At 44.6% G+C, this 10,696-nt stretch overlaps 1 protein-coding gene across 2 annotated transcripts in view; it reads right to left on the reverse strand.

The window, feature by feature from the left end:
• LOC105464103 (senataxin) overlaps nt 1-754 on the reverse strand; it is a 103,307-nt gene extending 102,553 nt beyond the window's left edge. The window contains exon 1 of one of the 2 annotated variants that reach the window (XM_071078497.1): nt 670-754. The gene's annotated coding sequence lies outside the window, so the exon portion shown is untranslated. The remainder of the gene's footprint in view (nt 1-669) is intronic. The other variant, XM_071078495.1, reaches the window with a different exon arrangement.
• Nucleotides 755-10,696: the final 9,942 nt, after the last annotated feature.

A 10,696-nucleotide genomic window follows, 5' to 3' on the forward strand; every position in this document is an offset into this window, starting at 1 on the left:
TTGAACCCGGGAGGCAGAGGTTGCTATAAGCCGAGATCGCGCCACTGCACTCCAGCCTGGGCAAAGGAGCGAGATTCTCAGGAGAAAAAAAAAAAATGAGCACCTGTGGGCCCAGCTTCTTGGGAGGCTGAGGCGGGAGGATCCATTAAGCCCAGGAGATCGGGACTGTAGCGAGCCGTGACTGTGCCACTACACTCCAGGCTGGGGAACAAAGCAAGACCCTGTCTCAGAAAAGTCTATAAATAAATAAAAACGTAAAATAACAAAGTGCAGTGGCGCAATCTCGGCTCACTGCAACCTCCGCTTCCTGGGTTCAAGCAATTCTCCTGCGTCAGCCTCCCTAGTAGCTGGGATTACACCCGGCTAATGTTCACGTTTTTAGTAGAGACGGGGTTTCACCATGTTGGCCAGGATGGTCTCAAACTCCCAACCTCAAGTGATCCGCCCCGCCGTGGCCTCCCAAAGTGCTGGAATTACAGGCGTGAGCCACCACGCCCGGCCCCTACCCCCTTTTAGTAACGCCTACTGCTGACCCCGATGATGCAGCGTCACCATCTTACAGTGAATAGAGGAGACAGGGAAATTAAACAATTAGTAGTGACCCAGGTGATAAAGAAAAGAGGCCGAGATGGGCCTCTTTTGGGAAAAGTGGGTCAGATACAGCCTTACCGAGGAGAACCCTGGACTGAAGATGAGGAGCAAGCCCGGGGGAACACTGCGGGAACGGCCCCAGGCAAAGGAAGATTCTGGGAAGGGGGCGTGGCTTGTTGGAAGGGCGTGGTAGCCGTTATGCAAATTTAACCGTCCAGGGAGCGGCACACGTTGACCGTTATTTTCCTCTTTTCTAGTTATTCTTAATGCTGTCAAATATTTTGAACATATTTTAATTGTTTTACCATATAACGCTAATATACCAACGCAGCCTTATACCAACACGTCATAAAATATAATTTTTTTTTTTTTTGAGACGGAGTCTTGCTCAGTCGCCCAGGCTGGAGTGCAGTGGCGCCATCTCGGCTCACTGCAAGCTCCGCCTTCCGGGTTCACGCCATTCTCTTGCCTCAGCCTCCTGAGTAGCTGGGACTACAGGTGCCGCCACCACGCCCAACTAATTTTTTGTGTTTTTAGTAGAGAAGAGGTTTCACCATGTTAACCAGGATGGTCTCAGTCTCCTGACCTCGTGATGCGCCCGCCTCGGCCTCCCAAAGTGCTGGGATTACAGGCGTGAGCCACCGCACCCGGCCATAAAATATAATTTTTTTTTTTTTTTTTTTGAGACGTAGTCTCGCTCTGCCACCCAGGCTGGAGTGCAGTGGCCGGGTCTCAGCTCACTGCAAGCTCCGCCTCCCGGGTTTACGTCATTCTCCTGTCTCAGCCTCCCGAGTAGCTGGGACTATAGGCGCCCGCCACCTCGCCCGGCTAGTTTTTTGTATTTTTTAGTAGAGACGGGGTTTCACCGTGTTAGCCAGGATGGTCTCGATCTCCTGACTTCGTGATCCGCCCATCTCGGCCTCCCAAAGTGCTGGGATTACAGGCTTGAGCCACCGCGCCCGGCCTAAAATATAATTTTTGTCATTTTTTTTTTTAATGGAGAAAAGTGCCATGAAGGTCACGTGTGCCCAGAGCCCACAAAAGTCATAATTTCCTCCTGCCCCTGAAGCCCTCTGTGGGCCTTGTCATCTTCCCACATTTGTTTTTGTCTGTAAGCAACATATAAGTTTTACATGCTTTTTAACTCTGTGTATGGATTATGGAGGATGTATTTTTCTGCAAATTGCTTTTTACACTCAACGTTATGTCCTGAGACTCATTGATTCAAGGTGCATTCAGGGATTGTTGAGCTCGAAACTTACACAACCTGTAGAACGTTAAACAGAAGCACAGTAATAGAATTTGTAAATATAAAATTAGAAATGAAAATTAATACTTATTTGGAATGAATAAATAAGTACAAATTACAAACTTCTAAAGCTGATGAAGCCATAAACATGTCTGGGTGCGATGGCTCAGGCCTGTAATCCCAGCACTTTGGGAAGCTGAGGTGGGCAGATCACCTGAGATCAGGAGTTCAAGACCAGCCTGGCTAACATGGTGAAACCTAGTCTCTACTAAAAATACAAAAATTTGGCCGGGCGCGGTGGCTGAAGCCTGTAATCCCAGCACTTTGGGAGGCCGAGACGGGCGGATCACGAGGTCAGGAGATCGAGACCATCCTGGCGAACACGGTGAAACCCCGTCTCTACTAAAAAAATACAAAAAACTAGCCGGGCGCGGTGGCGGGCGCCTGTAGTCCCAACTACTCGGGAGGCTGAGGCAGGAGAATGGCGTGAACCCGGGAGGCAGAGCTTGCAGTGAGCTGAGATCCGGCCACTGCACTCCAGCCTGGGCGGCAGAGCGAGACTCCGTCTCAAAAAAAAATAAAAATAAAATAAAATAAAAATACAAAAATTCGCCAGGCTTTGCGGTGCGTGCCCGTAGTTCCAGCTACTTGGGAGACTGAGGCAGGAGAATGGCTTGAACCCGGGAGGCGAGGTTTGCAGTGAGCTGAGATTATGCCATGGCACTCCAGCCTGGGCAACAGAGACTCCATCTACCAAAAAACAAAAAAAAAGACTGGGAAGTATGAGTCCTCCAATATTGTTCTTCTTTTTCAAAATTGTTTTAGGTACTTAAGGTCCCTTGCTGTTCCATGTGAATATTTAGAATTGGGCTTGTCCATTTCTGCAAATAAATAAGTACAAGCAGTTGGAATTTTTATAGGGATTGAATTGTATTTTTAGATACATCTGGGGAATCAATTGACACCTTAACAATATTAAGTACAGCAGATTCTCTAATAAGATCATTTTGTTCAATGTGGTTTTGTTATTACATTGATGAGAAAAAAAAAAAAAAAATCCATTCCTGCCTAAGGCGGACTTTCTGGTTTTTTTTGAGACAGAGTCTCCCTCTGTAGCCCAGGCTCTGTAGTGCAGTGGTGCGTTCTCAGCTCACTGCAACCTCCCCCTCCCAGGTTCTAGTTCAAGCAATTCTCCTGCCTCAGCCTCCCAAGTAGCTGGGATTACAGGCACGCACCACCATGCCCAGCTAATTTTTGTATTTTTAGTAGAGATGGGATTTCACCATGTTGGCCAGGCTGGTCTTGAACTCCTGACCTCGTGATCCGCCCTCCTTGGCTTCCCAAAGTGCTGGGATTACAGGCATGAGCCACCACGCCTGGCCCCAAGGTCACTTTGTGTGTGGAGTTTGCCCCTTCTCCCCATGTCTGCGTGGATTTCCTCCAGGTACTGCGATTTCCTTCCCAATTCCAAAGATGTGCCGGTTAGGTTGTTTGGCGTATCTACATCGTCCTAGTCTGAGTGAGCATGGGTGATGTCATCTTTTCCTTTTGCACCAGGAAAGATTCTGGCCATCCGTGATGCTGAACTGGAATGAGTCGGTAGATTATTATCTTATTAATAAATATTAGTCTTTTATTAATCTTTCTCGAATGTATAGTCCACATTTATTTCAATGTTTAATATTAGAAGTGTTTTGTGTGTTTATTTAGAAGTTTGGTCAGAATAAATGGCTTTTATGAGACAAGTCAGAACTTGCGGTTCAGAAGACAAACCCCACACACATTCAAGTGGATGAAAACAAACCCCCTGCAAGGGCTCTGTCCTCCTCCTCCTCCTAGTTATTATTTAGTTTCAGAATCTGTTTGATGTGTTGTTTTAATCCTATATATATTTTACGGTTGTGACTTATCCATTGTTTATTTTTGTACAAGAAAATCTTTGCTATAGAAATCAGCATACTATTTTTATCTGGAGAGAAGATATTATGGCAACTGAAACTATGGCCAGATGTTAGAGAAAAATGTATAAATGCCTTTTTGCCGACCTGTCAGTCATATTACATTCATTTTATATTGGCTGACAATATCGAAAGTTTCTTTTTTTGTTTGTGTAAACTCTAATTTCTATCAAGGGGTCATGAATATTTAAAGTTGGTGTTTCATTACAAATCTCTCAGTGTTGGTTCCTGATTTTTGTCAGGACCATTATTCATTAAGCAAACAAATTCCACAGCCATTTGGGGGTAAAAGAGTAGTTTATTGATTTGAGGTATTTCTTCTTTTTTAATGTAGGTGTCTACAGCTATAGTTTTTCCTTGGAACACTGCTTTTGCTACATCCTGTAGATTTTGGTATGTTGTATTTTTGTGTTCATTTGTCTCAAAGTATTTTATTTTATCTATTTATTTATTTTTGAGACAGAATCGTTCTCTGTTGCCCTGGGTGAAGTGCGATGGCATGATCACAGCTCACTATAGCCTTGATATCCAGGGCTCAAGTGATCCTCCTACCTCAGCCTCCCAAATAGCTGGGACTACAGGCAAATGCCACCACGCCTGGTTGATTTTTTTTTTTTTTTTTTTTAGTAGAGACAAGGTCTTGCTTTGGTGCCCAAGCTGGGCTCAAACTCCTGAGCTGAAGCAGTTCTCCCACCTCAGCTTACCAAAGTGCTGGGATGACACCACACCCAGCCCAAAGTGTTTAGCTTCCTTTTTGATTTCTTCTTTGACTCCTTGGTTGTTCTAGAGCATGTTGTTTAATTTCCACATATTTTTGAATTTTTTTATCTTCCTTCTGTTATTTGTAGTTTCATTCTGTTGTGGTTAGAGAATATACTTTTCATGATTTCAACCTTTTTAAATATATGGAAAATTGCTTGGGGCCTAACGTACGACCTTTTCTAGACAATGTTTCATGTGCACACGAGAAGAGTGTGTATTCTGCTGCTGGTGGTTGGAATGTTATGTATATTCCTGTTAGGTCTAGTTGGTTTATAGTGTCATTCAATTCCTCTGTTTCTTTTTTTTTTGAGATGGGGTCTCGCGGTGTTTCCCAGGTTGGAGTGCAGTGGCACAATCTCGGCTCACTGCAAGCTCTTCCTCCCGGGTTCACGCCATTCTCCTGCCTCAGGCTCCCAAGCAGCAGGGACTACAGGCACCTGCCACCACACCCAGCTAATTTTTTGTATTTTTTAGTAGAGACAGGGTTTCACCATGATAGCCAGGATGGTCTCGATCTCCTGACCTCGTGATCCACCCACCTCGGCCTCCCAAAGTGCTGGGAATAAGGCGTGAGCCACCGTGCCCAGCCCAATTCCTCTGTTTCTTTAATGATCTTATGTCTGAGTGTTACATCCATTATTGAAAATGGGGTGTTAGGCCGGGCGTGATGGCTCACACCTATAATTCCAGCACTTTGGGAGGCCGAGGCGGGCGGATCACGAGGTCAGGAGATCGAGACCAGCTTGACCAACATGTGAGACCCCATCTCTACTAAAAATACAAAAATTAGTGGGGCGCGGTGGTGGGTGCCTGTAGTCCCAGCTACTTAGGAGGCTGAGGCAGGAAAATCGCTTGAACCCAGGAGGCGGAGGTTGCAGTGAGCCAAGATCACACTACTGCACTCCAGCCTGGGCGACAGAGCTAAACTCCATCTCAAAAAAATAAATAAATAAAAATAGCTGGGCGTGATGGCAGGCACCTGTAGTCCCCAGCTACTCGGGAGGCTGAGGCAGGAGAATCACTTGAACCCAGGAGGTGGAGGTTGCAGTGAGCCATGACCATGCCATTGCACTCCAGCCTGGGCAACAAGATGATAACAACATCTCAAAAAGAAAAAAAAAGAAAATGGGGTGTTAGGGCCAGGCACAGTGGCTCACACCTGTAATCCCAGCACTTTGGGAGGCCGAGGTAGGTGGATCGCTTGAGGTCCGGAGTTCACGACCAGCCTGGCAATCATGGTGTAACCCTGTCTCTACTAAACATACAAAAATTAGACAGGTGTGGTGACTCACGCCTGTGATTCTGGCTACTCAGGAGGCTGAGGCAGTAGAATTGCTTGAACCTGGGAAGCAGAGGTTGCAGTGAGCTGAGATTGCATCACTGCACTCCAGCTTGGGTGACAAAGCAAGACCCTGTCTTTAAAAACAAGAGAAAGAAAGAAAAGACAAGTGAAAAAAAAGAAAATGGGGTGTTAAAGTCTCCAAATATTATTGTACATCTATTTATCCTTTCAATTTTATCAGTTTTTGCTTCATTTTTTGAGGGGCTCTGTTAGGTACACACACACGTGTGTGTGTGTGTGTGTATATATATATATGGGTTATATATACATATATATTTATAATGGTTATATCTTCTGATGGATTGACACTTTTATCATTATATCATATCCTTTGTTCCTTGTAACAATTTTTGTAACAATAATTTGTAACAAGCTACAAATTATGCTAATTTGTCTGACATTAGTGTAATTACTCCTGCTCTGTTTTGGTTACTATTTGCAAATAATGTTTTAACTATTTGTGTCTTTAAATATAAAGTGAGTCTTTTTTTTTTTTTTTTTTTTGAGACAGAGTTTCACTCTGTTTGCCCAGGCTGGAGTGCAATGGCGCAATCTCGGCTCACTGCAACCTTTGCTTCCCCAGTTCAAGCGATTCTCCTGCCTCAGCCTCCTGACTAGCTGGGATTGCAAGCATGTGCCACCATGCCTGGCTAATTTTTGTATTTTTAGTAGAGACAGGGTTTCTCCGTGTTGGTCAGGCTGGTCTCAAACTCCTGACCTCAGGTGATCTGACGACCTTGGCCTCCCAAAGTGCTGAGATAACAGGTGTGAGCCACCACACCTGGCCAAAAGTGAGTCTCTTGAAGACAGCACATTTATTGGATCATTTTTAATCCAATCTGCCATCTATCCTTTATAATTCAAGAGTTTACTCAATTTAAATTTAATGTATTTACTGATTTAAAAATATGTCACTTTTGCTATTTTTCTATTTGTTTTCTGTATGTCTTATATATTTTTGTTCAGTTCCTACAATGCTGCCTTCTTTTGTGGTAAATAGATATTTTATAGTATACTATTTTAATTCCCTTGTCATTCATTTCTTTTACAGTATGTTTTTGAATTATTTTCTTAGTGGTTGCTCTGCGGATTACAATGTACATCTTAGTTTATAATAATCCTGTGGGATTAATATGATTTAGCTTTTTTTTTTTTTTTTTTTGAGACGGAGTCTCACTCTGTCGCCCAGGCTGGAGTGCAGTGGCGAGATCTTGGCTCACTGCAAGCTCTGCCTCCCGGGTTCACACCATTCTTCTGCCTCAGCCTCCCGAGTAGCTGGGCCTATAGGTGCCCAACACCATGCCCGATTAATTTTTTTTTTTGTATTTTTAGTAGAGACGGGGTTTCACCGTGTTAGCCAGATGGTCTCGATCTCCTGACCTCATGATCCACCCGCCTCGGCGTCCCAAAGTGCTGGGATTACAGGTGTGAGCCACTGCACCCGGCCTGATTTAGTTTTAATAGCATACAAAACCTTTGCTTTGCTCTCTCTTTAAATTGTTATCTCGGTGGGCCAGTTTAGGTTCTTGACTTCACTGTACAAAATAATTTGAGAGTGAATCTAAAGTAAAAAATAAGCAACAGAGGCCGGGCACGGTGGCTCATGCCTCTAATCCCAGTACTTTGGGATGCTGTGGCGGGCGGGTCACCTGAGGTCAGGAGTTCGAGACCAGCCTGGCCAACATGGTGCCACCCCCTCTCTACTAAAAATACAAAAATTAGCCGGGCGTGGTGGCACATGCCTGTAATCGCAGCTACTAGGGAGGCCGAGGCAGGAGAATCGCTTGAACCCCGGAGGCAGAGGTTGCAGTGAGCCAAGATCGCGCCACTGCACTCCAACCTGGGTGACAGAAAGAGACTCTGTCCCCTCAAAAATAATAAAAATAAAAATAAAGGCTGGGCACGGTGGCTCACGCCTGTAATCCCAGAACTCTGGGAGGCCAAGGCGGGTGGATCACTTGAGGTCAGGAGTTTGAGACCAGCCTGGACAACATGTGAAACCCTGTCTCTACTGAAAATACAAAAACTAGCTGGTCGTGATGGTGCATGCCTGTAATCCCAGCTACTAGGGAGACTGAGGCAGGAGAATTGCTTTAACTCAGGGAGCGGAGGTTGCAGTGAGCCAAGATTCCACCACTACACTCCAGCCTGGGCAACAGAATGAGACTCTGTCTCAAAATAAATAAATAAAATAAAATAAAGGCAGGAGCAAAATGCTTTTCATAAAAATACTGTATGCAATAATGACAAGTATCAAAGATACTATTTGGTGACTGACAATTATCTGCTACAAAACAGGAAACAATTATTTACTGGATTGTTTTTCAGATTGCAGGTGCTCTCTGGCATCCAAAAGAGGGATTTCTCATAAATATAATCTGCAGTGCGATTCACTTAATCATTCATTTATATCAATTCTTTTTTTTCTTTAATTCTTTTTATCTGCCTGCTCCATCTCACAGTGACACTATGTTACTAAAAGCATTAAATATCTGCGATTTATGCCTCAAACCAAGACATCATTTGAGTAATTTAAAATGATGTACAGCTCTCATGTAAAACTGATGCTTTGTGGTCACAATTACCTCAAAAAGTAATTATTTCAAATAGCCTGAGGTATCATGCTTTAGCAATTACAGTAGCATGCTTTTGACACATGGCAACTTTTAAAGTTAGGCAAATGTGAAATGCTGAAAGATGTGAACAGTTGTTCCTCTGTGTAAGTTTAGAGTGCAGCAAAACTCAGGTAATGGCTTTACTTTTTAAATTAACCTCACCAGCCCACAGTTATGCATAATAAATCCAAGACTTTTGGAAATACAGATCCAAAGAAGGGAATACGTTTATCAAGTCACGAAAGTTTGCCAAATCAATATAGTAGTCTTTAATACAATACAATCATACTTTCGTTGAAGTCTTATATTATTTTCAGGATAATTTTCACACTAAAAATATCCTTTAAGTGCAAAATCGCAACATTGTATATTTTAATGGTGGTTTTGAATGTGGCAAGATATTTTATACAAATTAATTTTTTTTTTTTTTTTTTGAGACAGAGTCTTGTTCTGTGACCCAGGCTGGAGTGCAGTGGTGCCATCTTGGCTCACTGGAACCTCCGCCTCCCAGGTTCAAGTGATTTTCCTGCCTCAGCCTCCCTAGTAGCTGAGACTACAGGCATGTGCCACCACACCTGGCTAATTTTTTGTATTTTTAGTAGAGATGGGGTTTCGCCATGTTAGCCAGGCTGGTCTTGATCTCCTGACCTCATGATCCGCGCACCTCAGCCTCCCAAAGTGCTAGGATTACAGGCATGAGCCACTGTGCCTGGCCTAATATGGCTTTTAAATGTATGCAATTTAGTCATGGCACAGTAGCTCACATCTGTAATCCCAGCACTTTGGGAGGCCAAGGCAAGAGGATCACTTGAACCCAGGAGTTTGAGACCAACCTGGGCAATACAATGAAACCCCATCTTGACCGGGCGCGGTGGCTCAAGCCTGTAATCCCAGCACTTTGGGAGGCCGAGACGGGCGGATCACGAGGTCAGGAGATCGAGACCATCCTGGCTAACACGGTGAAACCCCGTCTCTACTAAAAAATACAAAAAACTAGCCGGGCGAGGTGGCGGGCGCCTGTAGTCCCAGCTACTCGGGAGGCTGAGGCAGGAGAATGGCATGAACCCGGGAGGCGGAGCTTGCAGTGAGCTGAGATCCGGCCACTGCACTCCAGCTTGGGCGACAGAGCGAGACTACGTCTCAAAAAAAAAAAAAAAAAAAAAAAAAAGAAACCCCATCTCTTTTTTTTTTTTTTTTTTTTTTTTTTTGAGACCGAGTCTGGCTCTGTCGCCCAGGCTGGAGTGCAGTGGCCGGATCTCAGCTCACTGCAAGCTCCGTCTCCCGGGTTTACGCCATTCTCCTGCCTCAGCCTCCCGAGTAGCTGGTACTACAGGCGCCCGCCACCTCGACCGGCTAGTTTTTTGTATTTTTTTGAGTAGAGACGGGGTTTCACCGTGTTAGCCAGGATGGTCTCGATCTCCTGACCTCGTGATCCGCCCGTCTCGGCCTCCCAAAGTGCTGGGATTACAGGCTTCAGCCACCGCGCCCGGCCGAAACCCCATCTCTTAAAAAAAAAAAATTGCAATTTCTCCACTTAACGTGAATGCCTTCTTGCAAGCTATTGAAGTTTAATGCAGCAGCGCAATTGTGTGTGTACAAAATGCTCTTCTTCATTCTGCGGTCGGCCCAAATCCAGATAGAGTTCCAAAGCAAAAGAGCCTTCAAATTCTACCTTAAGGAGATGCCACAGTTTAAAAGTATTTGTCAGCTGGGCGCAGTGGCTCATGCCTGTAATCCCAGCATTTTGGGAGGTCAGGGCAGGCAGATCACCTGAGGTTGGGGGTTCGAGCCCAGCCTGACCAACATGGAGAAACCCCGTCTCTACTAAAAATACAAAATTAGCCAGGTGTGGTGGCAGGTGCCTGTAATCCCAGCTACTTGGGAGGCTGGGGCAGGAGAATCAGTTGAACCCGGGAGGCAGAGGTTGCAGTGAGCCAAGATCATGCCATTGTACTCTAGCCTGGGCAACAAGTGCAAAACTCTGCCTCAAAAAAAAAAAAAAAAAAAAAAAAAAATTGTCAATATTTTATGTTTTTTTGCATGGAGTACTTGCACAAATTATATTAGGGTCATTGCTTGGAATAGTTTTTTGTTGTTGTTGTTTCTTTTTTTCTTTTTTGCACATAGAGTCTCAGTCTGTCACCCAGGCTGTAGTGCAGTGGCACGATCTCAGCTCACT

Source organism: Macaca nemestrina, chromosome 14 (genome assembly GCF_043159975.1).
Source record: "Macaca nemestrina isolate mMacNem1 chromosome 14, mMacNem.hap1, whole genome shotgun sequence".
NCBI classification, from domain to species: Eukaryota; Metazoa; Chordata; class Mammalia; order Primates; family Cercopithecidae; genus Macaca; species Macaca nemestrina.